This window comes from Meles meles, chromosome 9 (genome assembly GCF_922984935.1).
Source record: "Meles meles chromosome 9, mMelMel3.1 paternal haplotype, whole genome shotgun sequence".
NCBI classification, from domain to species: domain Eukaryota; kingdom Metazoa; phylum Chordata; class Mammalia; order Carnivora; family Mustelidae; genus Meles; species Meles meles.
The window spans coordinates 115273308-115289734 of NC_060074.1; the positions used below are offsets into that span (position 1 = coordinate 115273308).

General features: G+C 41.5%; 1 protein-coding gene across 1 annotated transcript in view; it reads left to right on the plus strand.

Moving 5' to 3' along the window:
- Positions 1 to 10365: 10365 nt before the first annotated feature.
- Positions 10366 to 16427, plus strand: part of FAM168B (family with sequence similarity 168 member B) — a 44226-nt gene continuing 38164 nt past the window's right edge. Inside the window, exon 1 of the mRNA XM_046018461.1 lies at positions 10366 to 10626. The gene's annotated coding sequence lies outside the window, so the exon portion shown is untranslated. The remainder of the gene's footprint in view (positions 10627 to 16427) is intronic.

The following is a 16427-nucleotide window of genomic DNA, read 5'->3' on the forward strand; positions in this document are numbered from 1 at the left end:
ATTTAGCACAAGTGACTCCATTTTTGGACTGCTTTCTCATTTTTAACATCTACCTGTAAACTTTCTCTCTCTCTCTCTTTACACACATGAGTGCACGCGTGCACACACACACACACACACACACACACACACACTCCTTTGGGAAGGCCTGCAGTTAATGGTCTTTAAAACTCCAAACTCTGATAGCAAGAGCTCCTATCTTAACCCAGCTCCTCTCTGAGGAGAAATTCAGAATGGGGAATACTGTGATGCCTTCCAATCTAATCTTTTGCAAAATAGCATGACTTAGTCAACAACAGAGTTTGGAATCATCTAGAATTTTTCCTGGTTCCCACTTGATGAGGATGAGCTTGAGCAAACTGGGTGACATCACTGAAGTTCCTGACCCTCTCTCAGTAAAGCAATAAGGCTAACCCCATCTTCTGTGTTAGTTTTAGGTATCTTGCAAGGTTTGGATTTGGAGTGTTCAAAATACACACATTGTCTTTAAGTGAGGGGTCTATGGATGACTTATTTCTTCTTCATTCTTTGCTGTATTTTCCAGATTTTCCTCGATTAATCACTTAACACCTAATTTAAAATCATTTAGATAGGGGCACCTGGATAGCTCAGTGGGTTAAGCCCCTGCCTCTCACTCATGATCTCAGGGTCCTGGGATTGAGCCCCGCATTGGGCTCTTTGCTCACAGGGAGCCTGCTTCCCCCCTCTCTCTGCCTCCCTCTCTGCCTACTTGTGATCTCTCTCTCTCTGTAAAATAAATAAATAAATAAAATCTTCTAAAAAAATTAAAATCATTTAGACAACAGGAAAAAGTAATACGTGTGTGTAAATATATATGTACATATATGTGTGTATATATATACATATATATAATTTTTTTTAATAGGCGTCATGCACAGCATGGAGCCCAACACAAGGCTTGAACTCACAACCCTGAGATCAAGACCTGAGCTGAGATCAAGAGTTGGCCACTTAACTAATTGAGCCACCCAGGTGCCCCAGAAAAAAGTAATATTTGAATCTAGTTGGTTTATGTAGGTGTTCCAGGATCTGGAGCAGGAAATATCTCCTAGTAAGTTTTCTGGTTTAGCAATATTGACTTTCTTTTCTTTTTTTTTAATTCTCTAATCTCTTTAACATGAATTCAGGTCAAAATAGTTCTCTTAGGCTATTGATACACTATTTCACCATAAATGGCAAAGCTCATAAGCACTCACCAGCACCATACCTTGTGCATAGTTAAAAACACAATTTGATAAATATCAATTGAAAAATCATAGTATGCCAGTCCTGGTGATATGAAGAGCAGCAGCACTCAGATCCTAATCATCCTGGACTCCTCGGATTCCATAAATGAAGGTAAATAAAATTCTTCTCTGGAGTGTTCTGACATGCTCACAAATCACCAGTGGATCAGAGAAAGGTTACAGGACACTCTCACAAGGAGCATTCACCAGTAAATTTGCTTTCTGTCCAAGTTTGCTGACAATAAAAGTACAGGAAGAAGGCCAGCTGCAGGTAAGAACACCTAATTTCCAGCCCCATATCTGCCAATACTGAGTATGCAGCCTCTGGTCTAGAACTGAAATGGGGTTTCAAAGAACTACACCGGCACTCTGCATTCATCAGTCTCCTGGCTCCATGTCTCCGTAGAATTTGTGGTCCTCAACTCAATCAAATAAAATTTTATGCTGATTAGCCCTGCTCCCTTTTTTGCCCCAATTATAAGTACTGAAACTGAAAAAAGAAAGTGTAAGGTTTTTGTGGTTAAAAAAGAAAATCTAAATAGGACATCAGGTTCCTGGCTGGCTCAATCAGTAGAGCATGTGACTTGTGATCTCATGGCTGTGAGTTCAAGCCCCATATTGGGTGTAGAAATTACTAAAATAAATAAATAGGGGTGCCTGGGTGGTTAAGCTTCTGCCTCCATCTCAGGCTGAGATCCCAGAGTCAGCAGGGAGTCTGCTTCTCCCTCTCACTTCTCTCTTTCCCCCCACTTCTGCCCCTCCCCACTTCCCCCTGCTCATGCTCTCACTCTCTCAAAGAAATAAATAAATCTTTTAAAAATCATTTAAAACTGTATGTGACTAACATAACATGATAAAAAATAAAAATCATTTAAAATAAGTAAACAAACTTTAAAAAAATTAATAGGATATGAAATACTATGTCATGTCTCTCCATGCCATACCCCACAATCTGGAATGAGAATCGTAAGCCAAAACCAAGTCTAGTCCAGGACTAGGAAACTCTCCTACTCTGCTTGCTGCACCTTAGCTCTTCCTAAAAGGAAATTCTGAAACTTCATGGGGTAAAATATAATGAATTTTTGCGTATTTAAATTTGACTTTATTTTTCCCGCAACATCTACTAAAAAGCATTAACTTTCTTCAGATAGTTGAGTCCATTTCTTTTGAGGAGAACAGTTGTGTTTTTGCCCACTATAAACATGAAACCGTGCATGAACACAAGAATAAGGAAGAGAGATGGGACACGGATGTGGCACATGCAGCCTTGCTGTCACTGTCCTTGTGTACAGGCCTATTTCTAACCACCCTTCCCCCCCTCACCTCACACCTTCTCTGCCTCTTTAACTGTCCACATGAAAGTGAGTCCCTCTGCTCCCCCACCTGCCACAGCTTCTACTACTTAGTCAGTTCGCTGTGTTGTGTATTATTTTTAAACACCTACTGTTTCATAGAAGTCTAAGGAGAGAATAGAAGGCCAAAGTGTGTTCTTGGTCTGCCATTTTGAGACAGAAGGCTCCAACCCCAACTCCTTTCTGTCATGCTAAACTTTCTCTAAATCTCTTGTTAACTAATAATCCCCTTACCTTGTTTTCCAGGACTATTCAGAATTCATTCTTTTAAAAAACTTGGGTGTTTGGGGCTGGTGTCTGGGTGGCTCAGTCGGGTGAGCACCTGACTCTTGATCTCGGCTCAGGTCTTGATCATGAGTTAGGGTCCCACACTGGACTCTATGCTGGACATGGAGCCTACTTAAAAAAAAAAGTAATAATAAAAACTAAAAATGCTTTTTCTTTTACCTAAATAGGGTCCGGAAGGGAAGGGAAGTAGATCCCTATCTATGTTCAATCCTATGTGCTAAACCACAACCCAACCAAAAATTTTGTATTCTCAATAACTTCACCTCCAGCTAGATAGTGAACAGAAAACAGTGCTGTTTTCCTAATAACCCTTCAATTTTCATTGAAATGAAAATTCATTTTCATTTCATTCAATGAATGAAAATTCATTGAAAAGGAATTCAAATAGATTGACAAGAAAAACGCTAAGACTCCAGTACAAAAACAGGCAAAAAAATATGAGTAAATTATTAACATAAGGAAAAAGCAAATGTAACAAGCAATTTTTTTTTTTTTTTTTTTTTTTTAGAGAGAGAAAATGAGAATGCTAGGGAGGGGCAGAGGGAGGAAGAATCTTTTTTTTTTTTTTAGATTTTACTTATTTATTTGACAAAGATGACAAGTAGGCAGAGAAGCAGGCAGAGAGAGAGGAGGAAGCAGGCTCCCTGCTGAACTGAGAGCCTGATGTGGGGCTCAATCCCAGGACCCTGGGACTGTGACCTGAGCTGAAGGCTGAGACTTTAACCCACTGAGCCACCCAGGCACCCCATGAGAGAGAATCTTAAGCAGCCTCCATGTTCATCTGGGGTAGAGCCTGACACAGATGCAGACACAGAGCTCGATCTCATGACCCTGAGATCATGACCTGAGCAGAAATCAAGAGTTGGTTGTTTAACCAACTGAGCCACTCAGGCGCCCTGCAACAAACATTTTTAGATGAATTTTGCCTGTAATCTAACAAATGCAAATTAAATGAAATCTTTTTTTAGTGATCAAATTTTAAAAGATTTTTAATGAAATGCTTGATATAAGGAGTTGATGAGACAGTCAGTGGCATACAGTATTTGTGCAACTGTAGATTGGTGTGTAACCCCTCCGGAGTTAAATTTGATACTATCAATAAGTTTAAGTTCATACTCTTTAAATCAGTGATTCTTTGATGCAAAAATCCCATAGTATACAGAAACACCAGCCAAAAGTAGTTTACGAGGATGTATATCAGGTGTATATGAAACAGAAATTAGGGGTGCTTGGGTTGCTCAGTGGGTTAAGTGTCTGCCTTCAGCTCAGGTCATGGTCCCAGGGTCCTGGGATGAGCCCTGTGTTGGGCTCCCTGCTCAGCAAGGAGTCCACTTCTCCCTCTCACCCTGCCCCCACCCCTAGTGTTATAAAACATTTCCACCAGGCTGGTCCAATAGCCGCAAAGAGCCTCAGGGCAAAGGCAAAAATAAAATACAAGAATTAGGAAAATATAAGTTTTTGAATATTTTCTTTTGTTTTTAATATCAAATCTCTATAACTGTTAATAATGACTGTGCTTGCCAAATGTCTTGCCAAATTCCTGAAAATGTATCCTTTGGTTTTCAGGAGCCAGTGCAGGTCATTGTAAACAGACCCCAGGCACCCTACTGAATTTGTTCAGCTATTCTCCTGATGAAAGATGTCTGCACTTTTTTCAAGTTTTAGCTATTATCAAAAAAACTGCTATAAACTTTTGTGTACAATTCTTTTGCATGGATGTATGTTTTCATCTCTCTTTGGCAGATACCAGCAACTTATTAGTTGACAGGATAGGTGTGTGTTTAATTTTTTAAGAAACAACCAGATCTTTTCCCAAAATATTATACCATTTACATTCCTGATAACATATCCCTATATATATTAGATTTTTATTTTTTATAATTTAATTTTAGAATATGTAGTACATTCATATATTTCAAAAGAAAAAGAAATCTTGAAAATTATTCTTCTCACCCCTCCCACATTTGTTCAGGACCCACTCTGTCCCTGGCCTCATTACAGGTAATCACAACTATTAGTTTCTTGGATTTTAGAAGTTAATTCTGTATTTTTTTTCAAGATTTTATTTACTTATTTTTGAGAGAGCGCACAAGCAGGAGGGGCAGAGTGAGAGGGAGAGAGAGTCTTACACCACACTTGGAGCCTGATCCTCAGATCATGCCCTGAACCAAAACCAAGAGTCTGACGCTTAACCAACTGCACCACCCAGGCACCCCAGAAATTATTTCTGTATTTATACACAAGCAAATACTAATATATATTTTCATTTACCCTTTTTACACAATGTACTTTAACCCAGTTGTATTAGTTGACTAGCACTGCCATAACAAATACCTCAGACAAAACAGTTTAGACAACAAAAATTTATGTTCTTCCAGTTCTGGAGGTTGTAAGTCCAAGATCATGATGCCAGCAGGGTTAGATTCTCCTGCTGATGTCTTTCTCCATGGCTTGTGGATGATCACCTTCTCACTGTGCCCTCACATGGCTTTCCAGTTATCTGTGTTGTTTGTGTCCTAATCCCCTCTTCTTCTTATAAAGACATCCGTCAGATTGGATTAGGGCCCACCCCACTGACCTCATTTTAACCTAAGTATTCCTTTAAATGCCCTATCTGCAAATACAGATTCTGAGGGGTTGGGGGTTAGGGCTTCCACATATGAATTAAAGGTGGAGGAACACAGTTTAGCCTATAAGAACAGTTCTATCCTTTGTTCACTTACCAGTTGCCCTTGATATTCCCATTTCAGTATACAGAAAGGTTTCTTATTTGTTTATTCAGTTAGAGAGTAATTTATTGTATGGATGAACCATCCGGTCAGTAAACAGTCCTATTGATGGACACTAGGGTTGTTTCCAATATTTTGCACAACAATGCTGCAATAAGTAAGCTTGCTACTTCATTTTATATGCCAGGGAACATCTCTCTAGACACATTCCCAGAAGTGGAATTGTTGGGTCAAATGTTTTGTGTATACTTGTCATAATGCATCATCAAATAGTCCCTTCTCCAGTCCAGCAATGTGCCTGCTTCTCCACACTACATCAACAGAGTGTACTATCAATTTCTTTGATGTTTGCCAATCAAATAGGAGGGAAATGCTGTGTCAAAGAGTTTTAACTGCATTTTTCTCTTAATGAGTAAGATTGAATTTTTTATGTGATTAAGAGCCATTTACTTTCTTTTCTATGAACTCTCCTCATTTTTTTTTTTTGAAGATTTTCTTTATTTATTTGATAGAGAGAAAGAGCACACAAGCAAGGGAGTGGCAGAGGGAGAGGGAGAAGCAGGCTCTCTGCTGAGCAAGGAGACTGATGCGGGGCTTGATCCGAGGATGCTGGGATCATGAGCTGAGCTGAATGTAGCCGCTTAACTGACTGAGCCACCTAGGGGCCCCTTTCCTCATTGTTTTTTATTGGCTTGTAGTACTTTATACTAACTTCTGAAATTCCTTTATTCTATTAGCCCTTTGTCTATCACATGTGTTGGAACTATTTATTCCTTGTTAATCATCTGTCTTTTGCATATGTTCATGGTGATTTTTGCCAAACTAACGTTTTTCATTGTCATGGCTTCTGGATTTTGAACAGGAGTTAGAAAGGCCTTCTTTAGGTCACCTGGGTGACTTAGTCGGTTAAGTGTCTGCCTTCCATTCAGATCATGATCCTGGTGTCCTGGAATTGAATCCAGCATCAAGCTCTCTGCTCAGCAGGGAGTTGGCTTCTCCCGCTGGCCGTCTCCCCTGTTGGAACTTGCTAGCTCTTGCTCTCTCTTAAATAAATCTTAAAAAAAAAAAAAAAAGACCTTCTTTACTCCAAAATTAAAAAGGATTTTCCCCATGTTTTCTTCTTGTCCTTTTGTTTTTTTTTTGTTTTTTTTTTAATTTTACTTATTTATTTGACAGAGAGAGAGACAGATCACAGGTAGGCAGGGAGGCAGAGAGAGGAGGAAGCAGGATCTCCGAGGAGCAGAGAGCCCCATGTGGGGATCGATCCCAGGACCCTGGGATCATGACCTGAGCCGAAGGCAGAGGCTTTAACCCACTGAGCCACCCAGGCGCCCCTCTTCTTGTCCTTTTATGATTCCACTGTTATACATTTGTATCTTTTTTTGATTTGGATTTCACTCTGGTATGATGTAAGGTATGGAACCAACTTTATATTTTTTCAGATGGCTATATTTTTGTCCTAATACCATTTATTGAATTATCCATCTTTTCCTTCGTGATTTTCCAAAATTATTTGGGTGTATTTCTGGATTTTCTGTTTTCATTGGTCTGTCTATTCATGTATCAGAGACACTCTGCTTTATTTATTGAGGCTTTATTTATTATTTTTTTTAAAGTTTTTATTTATTTATTTGAGAGAGAGAGAGAGAGAGAGCATATGAGCAGGGTAGAGGGACGGGAAGAGGAAGATGCAGGCTCCCCGCTGAGTGGGGAGACTGATGCAGGGCTCAATCCCAGGACCCTGGGATCACAACCTGAGCCGAAAGCAGATGCTTAACCGACTGAGCCACCCAAGTGCTCCTTATTGAGGTTTTTTTTTTTTTTTTTTAAGATTTTATTTATTTGAGAGAGAGAGAGATAGCAAGAGCAAGAGCAGGGGTCAAAGGGTAGAGGGAGAGGGAGAAGCAGACTTCCCACTGAGCAGAGAGGACTCAGGGCTCTATTTCAGAGCCCTGGGATCAGGACCTCAGCTGAATGGTGGCAAATGCTTAACTAACTGAGCCACCCAAGCACCCCACTGAGGCTTTCAAATATGTTTTCTTATCTAGTAGCCAGACACCACCCTATAACTCTTTGTTTTCAAAGTTTTCCTGGCGGATTCATTTGATTCTGATTTTTTCCCATATGTAAATTAGAATCACTTCATCTAGTTAAAAATAATTGTTGGTGTTTCATAGGAATTTTATTTAAATTTATAAATTAATTTAGGAAGCATTGACATCTTTTTGATGTTAAATCTACTCATCCAAGAACATGATGTTTTTCACCATGTGTTTAAGTTGCTTTGTGCCATTCAAGGATTATTTAAAGTTTTATTAACATAGATCTTGTGAAATTCTTATAAAAGTTTATTGCTAGTTATTACGTTGTTATATATTCCTTGTATAATATTGATCTTTTGCATAATGTCATTGTATCTTCCAACTGGTTGTTAACTAGATGTATGATAGCTATATATATTTTTTTCATATATATGTATATATACGTATATATGTACATTTTTCCAGTTTGCTGCTGAATTCTTTTGTTTTTGTAGTTTTTCAGACAATCCCATCTGTTTTTGACCTGATGGATACATGGGAAATAAAATTCTGTTGTGTGAAGAGCCCGAGATTTTGGGTTTGTTATTACTGGAACATTTCCTAGCTATCCTGACAGATAAAAGTGATTAAAAAAAAAAAAAGACACTCAACACACAAATATATTAGGGTAAAATTCTGTGGGGGCAGTGAAATACAGGCTGTCAAGGAGAAAAGGGAACAATTAAATTTTTTGTTACATAATTTACTCATGTATTTTTAAAATGGAAAAAGGTGGGAATTGAATCTCTGTAGTGTTTATATTCTAATGGGTATTTTATTTTAAGATTTTATTTATTTATTTGACAGAGATCACAAGTAAGTAGAGAGGTAGGCAGAGAGAGGAGGAAGAAGGCTCCCCGCTGAGCTGAGAGCCCAATGTGGGGCTCGATCCCAGGACCCTGGGATTATGACCTGAGCCAAAGGCAGAGGTTTTAACCCACTGAGCCACCCAGGCACCCCTTAATGGGTATTTAAAAGAGTAACATCATTTTATTTAAAACTGTCCAGATTTAGGGCTCCGTTAGTGGAGCTCAGTTAGTGGAGCATGCTACTCTTGATGTTGGAGTTGTAAGTTCCGCCCCATGTTGGATGTAGAGATTACTAAAAAATAAAATCTTCAGAAGCACCTGGGTGGCTCAGTCAGTTAAGCAGCCAACTCTTGATTTGGGCTAAGGCCATGATCTGGACTTTCTGGGATCCAGCTCAGTTCAGCAGGGACTCTACTTGAGGAAGTTTCTTCCTCTCCCTCTGCCCCTCCTACCCCCCCAACCCGCCACTAAATAAATCTTTAAAAAAAAAAAAAAAAGAAAGAAAAAAAAGTCCACGTTTACAGCTTGCCAGAAATCTTGTCCTTTGCAACCTCTTTAACCTACACTGAATTCTTGCAGACGTGCCAGGTAAAGAGTCTTTAGAAGCTGTATGTACTGAACGTCTCTCCTGGGCTCTTTCTGCTGAGTACAGGCCCTTGCTTTCTCCAGGCCCTTCTGAAGGACCCATCCCAGCCTGCATCACAGGATTCCTTCGCCTCTTTTCAAGGCAGACTGTCTCAGCTCAGGCAGGGAATTTGTGGGTCTTACTAATGTCACACAAGGTTGTTCTGGGAAAACCAAATCCGAGGACTTCCCCTTTAAGAACATGCACTCTGGGGGGCACCTGGGTGGCTCAGTGGGTTAAGCTTCTGCCTTCAGCTCAGGTCGTGGTCCCAGGGTTGTGGGATGGATCCCTCCATCAGGCTCTCTGCTCAGCAGGGAGCCTGCTTCCCACTCCCCCACCCCAACGCCCCCTCCTCCGCGCCTGCCTCTCTGCCTACTTGTGATCTCTGTCAAATAAATAAATATTTTAAAACATTGAAAAAAAGAACATGCACTCTGACACCAGATGCTGGGGTTTGAATGCTGAGTGGGTTTCCTAATAGCGTGTTCTTGAATGCTTATCAGCTTGCGTCTTAATTCCCTCATTTGCAAAATGATTTATTATGGATATTACATGACCTAATGAATGCGGAGCTTTGGAAACAGCGATTGGCAGGCTGAGCGCAGTGTCCGTGCTGGCAGCCTCTATCTGGTGCTCTGGGGCATGCGACTGTCCCAGCGATGTTCCAGGCCGGTCCCCTGTGCCACTCGGTGGGATAACACTTCGACTGCCCGCCACTACACTAGCCCTAGCTGGGGGTGCTGAGCCTTGCCCTCAGTTGTCACCATCGAGCATCACAGCCAGGACCGGGTCATACACCACCACACCACCCTTGCGTCTTCATTTACACACAGGTTCCTGCAGTGCGGTGGCCGTTTTAACACAAAATCGAAGACATATTTCTCATAAAAAAATTTTAGTAAAACTCTATAATTATGTTCCAATATGTCCCCTCCACACTGCATTGGTAGAAGGGCAAAAACAGGGTGAGGAAAAAGTCCATCTGAGTGCCTATTCCGAAAAGTGGACACGGACGTCCCAGTGGGCGCCGCCGCCGCGGGTTACTCGCCCACCCGCACGCGGTGCCCTAGGGTAGACAGACCTGCCTCGGGTCGCACGCCTTACGGCTCCCGACACTCTCCATCCGGGGCTCTCTTAGACGCCGGCGGGAGCGCGCACGCCACCAGCCCAGTCTGAACGGAGCCTTCCAGTCACGTGCCCAGCGCGCCCTCGCAGCGGCGCGCTCCAGGCGGAAGTGAGGTCGGCGGCTCGCGGGCTGCGCAGCGTCGGCTGGTAGCGCGGGCTGCGGAGAGGCGGGCCGGGTGAAGCGGCGCGACTGGAAGCGCGGGCCGGGGAGGTGGCGGCGGCGACCGGGGACCTCGAGGCTCAGCGCTCGCATCGGAGCACTCCTCTGCGGCGCTCGCCCCTAGCCAAGCCCCACCGCCGAGCCCGCCCCGGGCCGGCGTGCGCTGGTCACTGAGGCCCAGGCCCCCGCCGCCGCCGCCGTCGCGGCGCGGTGAGTGCGGGCGGGCGGGCGCCCCCGGGCGGGGGCGGGGCGGAGGGTCGACGCGGCGCCCTCTCGGGTCCCGGGCTGCGCGCGGGCCGGGGCGGCGGGCTCGGGCGGCGGCGCTGCCCGGCCGGAAGTGCGGCGCTTTGTGCAGCCGGCCTGGGGCGGCGCCAAGGTCGGGCCCGCGGCTCGGGGTGGCCTGGCGCCGGGTTCGGGCTACGGCCTGTCGGCCGCTGGGCCGAACCTCGGCTGTGCTTTGTCCGGTGGGGTAACCGCGCAGCAGGGAACCCGAAGGAGGCGGAGCTGGGCGCGGATTCGCGCACTGGCAGGTGCGGTGTGGGCGTCGGGGGAGGGGGATGCTGCTGCCCAGGTGGCCGGTGAGAGGTGGAGTCAGTGCACAAGAATGTTCCCTGGGCCTTATTAAGGTCCGACTCAGATCCGGTCAGGAAAACGTATGAAAAAATGAGAAGCAGCAGGGTGTTGTTTTCTGTAACTTAGATTTAGGATTCTTGTGGTTGTAATCATTTCGAATGTGTAAACTATTCACTTTGTCTACCCACGAAGTGGAAATTACTCCATTTGCCTGCCAGAAGCTTAGTGTTCGCCCCCCAGCTTGAAAGGCTTTTAATGATTTCCGAAAGGACGTTTCGTGGCCCAGTCTGGGTTAACTTTGAAAAGAAGGTGTACCTTTGCAACCTGTCAACAAACAGGGTATTTATCTTTCATAATATATGTAAATGTAAGTGCATGTAATGGATTGTATGAGTTAATGTTTCACTCAAGTCATACATAAAAATATTTTGGAGTGTTTTTGGCATGCAGGAAAAATTTTGTCTTGTTCCCACACCTTAAATTCTCAAGTCATCCTTGTGTAATTTGAGATTTTCTCAAATATTGCATGAAAAAGTTTAAAAGCTTTTGCTGTGGACAATAATAGCGACACACTTTGCAAATTTGTTAAGTAAAGTGGTGTACTATTTTTGCTGACATTCAGTTGGATAACTTAAAATTCTCTTTCCTAATGCCAAAGCTAGTGTGTGCACATTGTGAAGATTTTTTTTTCTTCAGTTTAATAAAGCTAGCTTGCTTTGGTTGGAGTGTTTGCATGTTTCTTATATTTAGTTGTGTTTGTGACTAAATGGAAGCTGAGGATTGTTAGAGGTCTCCTAAGGCCTTCTTGAGTTGGAGACGGCTGGCTGCCTGTGCGTTCTGCTCGGTGTTCTTGGTCAGTAGTCTCTAGAAATGCTGAGCAGGTAGCAGCATCCCCTCTTCCTGGTTCCTGTCCTTGTACATAGTGGAAAGATTGGGTTGTGCCTGTGAGGCAAGTGCCTGCATCTCAGGAGGAAGCACCATCTGCGGCTGTTGCTATTATTGCCCCCTGCCCTTTTATCAGGCCATGATATATTTCTTAGGATATTTATTATTCTGCTCTACACCTGCCTTTCAACTCATTTTCATTTTGAGTTTAGAATTGTGATGCCAAAATCATTGGAATTTTTGAACACCAGGAAAATTAGTATAATGCCACAGAGGTAGAGGATTAGAATTGAAAAAAAAAAAAAACTTAAGTGGATTTTTTAAAAAGATATTTATTTATTTGAGAGAAAAGAGACAGTGGGAGAGGGAGAGGGAACACGAGCCCTGGGAGTGGGAGCAGTAGAAGCAGGCTTCCTGCTGAGCAGAGTGTCTGATGCAGGGCTTAGATGCTTAACTCAGTATGCTCACTCAGGTGCTTGAAATTTAAGTGCATTTTAAATACTTTAGCTTTTGATAGGTTCTGTAGGAAAAAAAAAATTATTTAAAGTAGGCTCCACAGGGTGCCTAGGTAGCTCAGTTGGTTAAGCAACTGCTTTTGGCTCAGGTCATGGTCCCAGGGTCCTGGGATAGAGCCTGGTGTCAGGCTCCTTACTCAGCGGGGAGCTTCTCCCTCTGCCTGCTTGTGCTTTATCTCTCTCTGTCATAGAAATAAATAAAATTAAAGTAGGCTCTGAGGCCAGTGTGGAAACCAACATGGGGCTTGAACCTACAACCCTGAGATCAAGGCCCAAGCTGAAATCAAGAATTGGAGTCTTAACAGACTGAACCACCCAGGACCCCTATAGGTATAGGTTCTGTAGTTTAAAGGGAAATTTTTGTCCAGCAAACTGTCTCACTTAAACAGCTTCTTTTCCAATATCAGTTGAAACACCTATAAAAACAGTGGTACACCAATGTAATAAAGTAATAGTTACTTTTTTCATGTCTGTTTTCCACTCTACATCTGTGTTTTTGGAGTCTGACCAGTCCTGTGAGAAATACATAAATTTCTCCCAATAGGTTGCAAACCTCAGTAGTGAAAGGAGACTTTGAGGGAGTTGAGAAGAACTTTGTAGTCTTATATGCTCTTCTTTATAATATCAGACGTTACTGAGAATTTCCAGTGTTGTGCTAAAGGGTATATCTTATATATTAATATCAGTCTCTGAGAGAAACAAAATTTAACCCTCTTGAAATTAGTTTTGTTGGTATGAAATACTAATAAAAAAGGCCTTCAAAGTTTCATAATTACTGTTGTGTGTGGGAACTTTCTTTAGATCATGGTATCTTTTGAAACTAGAGAAAATAATACAGTGATGAGACTTAAGTGTATTTTATCTCTGATTATTACTGGATTTTCAAATTCAAAAATTTTTGCTGTCCTTTTTTTATTCTTTTTTTTTTTTTTTGTGCTGTCATTTTTTTAAAGGTAAATCTGAGATTGGCTTTCCTGGTGCAGGTGTCAGACCACCCATAGGTATTCTTACAGTTGAGTCATTCCACATGGGTTAAAAAAAAAAAAAAAGTGGTACCTTCTGGATCCAGTGTTGGAATTGGAGTCTTTGGTCCACAGTAAATCAGACTGGGAAATTGGTTTCTGGGTTGCCAGTGGCACTAGGATAGGAGGCAGAATGATGATGATTTTTTTTTTTAATTTTTTTGTTATGCAAACTTAAAACGAGTAACAATACCATATGCGGCCATAATCCAATACCTAGGCATAACAATCATTAGTATTTTACTGTAGTTTTCCTTTTTTGTAAGAATACTTAGAGACATCATGTCATTTTTTTTTGTCTTGTATGCCTCAGCATGTACTTCTGAAAAACCTTGTCTTTACGTAACCAAAATGCTATCACCGCACCTAGCAAAATTAATACCATTTGATACTTAGCCCATATTCACTTGTGTCCCCAAATCCTTAAAATATCTTCTTACAGTTTTTTCAATCTAAACCAAAACCCAAACAAAACTACTTAATGGTTTTAATGTCTAAATCTATTTTAATCTAGAACTGCCCTCCCTGCCTTCCCACCACCCCCATCCCTACCAGTTTTCAAACCATTGACTTACTGAAGAAACTGGGTTACTTGCCCTCCAAGATGCCCCATCTTTCGGGTGTGTCTGATTGCTTCATGGTGTTATTCATCCTATTCCTCCAGCTTCTTTTTCTGTAAACTAGACTGAGCCACCCAGGCACCCCTATAGGTATAGGTTCTGTAATTTAGTATATGTGCTGCCGAAGCAAGCACTAGGTTCTGTAATTTAAAAGGAAATTTTTGTCTACCAAAAATTCATTAGATAGGATTCATTATATTCAGATTGTAATATTTTTGTAGTAGTACCTTAGATGATGCAGAGTAATTGTATCATATGGGCATGATTTAATGTTAAATAGTTTTATTTCTGGAAATGTTAAGATTGGCCAGTGTGTTCAGCTTTCATAGTCACTAATCAATAAATAGATGGTGTTTCAACTATTCTGAGTTATATTTTATTTATTTAATTATTTTTAAAAAGATTTATTTATTTATTTGACAGGCAGAGATCAAAGTAGGCAGAGAGGCAGGCAGAGACAGAGGAGGAAGCAAGGCTCCCCACTGAGCAGAGAGCCAGATGCGGGGCTTGATCCCAGGACCCTGAGATCATGACCGGAGCCGAAGGCAGAGGCTTTAACCCACGGAGCCACCCAGGTGCCCCTGAGTTATATTTTAAATAAATGTCTCAGCTTCTTCTTCTTCTTTTTTTTTTTTAAAGTAAGCTCTATACCCAGTATGGGACTGGAACTCAATTATCCTGAGATGAAGAGTCACATGCTCAACTTCATATTTATTGCTGTGAAAAGTTACATTTTCTATCACATAGTTCTTCGAAAACATTCAGAAGATATATATAAGCTATCTGAGTGCCTAGCACTGGTGAAATACAGGAAGACAGCTGAACAAAGTATTTTTCTCTGCTCTTGAGGCTTAGAATCTTGGGGGATTCTTATTATTTGAACAAGTAACCTAAGAAGCTTTTTTTTTGGACATTAGTTCACAGACTTTGTCTTTATATTACTCAGTCAAGCCCTTTTATTGGATAGGAGAGGGAAACCCGCAACATTTTTCATCAGTCTTTTTATATTTTCTTGCCTAATATTTTCAATTCATTAAGATTTTTCGGCCTCTTTAGGAAACATTATCCTCTGGGGAGGTAAAAATGCTTTTAGGAAATAAAACTTCTGGGTAGTTTGAAACTTATGGTATTGAGAATTCATGGGCAGTTCTATGTACTTTGTAGTGACAAGCTTAGTGAAATTGTATTATTGGTTTACACTGAGATCCTTACAGCAGGAGAGCCTTGTGTTCAGTGCTTCATTTGAGTAGTTTACGATTTTTTGGCTGTTATGAATAATAAAAATTCGTGTACAGATTTTTGTGTGGATGTATGTTTTCATTTCTCTTAGGTATTTACCAAGGAATAGAATTACCAGGTCACCTGGTAACTCCTGTGTTAGTCTGCCATGTTACTCATGAGCTTCATTGCCTACCAGATGTGATCTGCTCAGCCCTACGTTTAAGGGTCTCCCTATGATGGGTCTAAGAAATTAACCTGTGTTTTCATAATCATCTGTGTTAATTCTCTACAAACCCAATAGCCCAGTATTCCTAAAGTGAATCTTGCATTTTCTCTCTTCAGTGGCTTTTTGGGATCATACTTGTTCAGAGCTACTACCTTCTATAATCAAATTTTTCCTGACCATTCCTCCCCTCACCTGTTGAATTTTTGCTCTCTCAACCTTCAGAACACTTTATTCCTTTATGGTACTTAGAGGGGAATAGAAGCAGTCCTCCTGCTGAGCAGGGAGCCCAGTGTGGGGCTTGATCTTAGGACCCAGGGACCATAACCTGAGCCAAAGACAGAAGCTTAGTAACTAATCCACCCAGGTGCTCCTCATGTGTTTTGTCTTACAGGCCAGAGTTCTCCAGAATAATCGCTATCACCTACTTGTGACTGTTGAAGTTAAAATGCAGTTCCTTAGTTGTGCTAGCCACACTTGAGGTGTTCACTAGCCAGCCATTAGTGACTACTTTACATGTACAGTTACCATACATTTTCATCTTCACAGAAGGTTCTATTGGACAACACTTTTCTAGATTGTAAACTCAGAAGATTGTGACTTGCTCTTTTTGTGTTTTCTGTGTACTTTGCATAGTGCTTTGCTTATCTTGAATTCAATTGAGAAAATTAGATTCTGGCACAGAATAGAGAAACAGTTTTGAGAATTATATATTTAGCAGATCATAGTTCAACGACAGAGATGAGGGCTTACACAGTTCTGTTGGAGATCCATCAAGAATAGGTTAAAAGCACAGGGTAATAGGGATTGGCAATTGCCAATTTGTTTATTCTTTTTTTAATGCAAGTGCTTGAACTCATGACCCTGAGATTAAGGATCAGATGCTTAACTGACTGAACCACCAGATGCCACCTGTTTGTTTATTCTATTTTTTTTTTTTAAGATACTTATT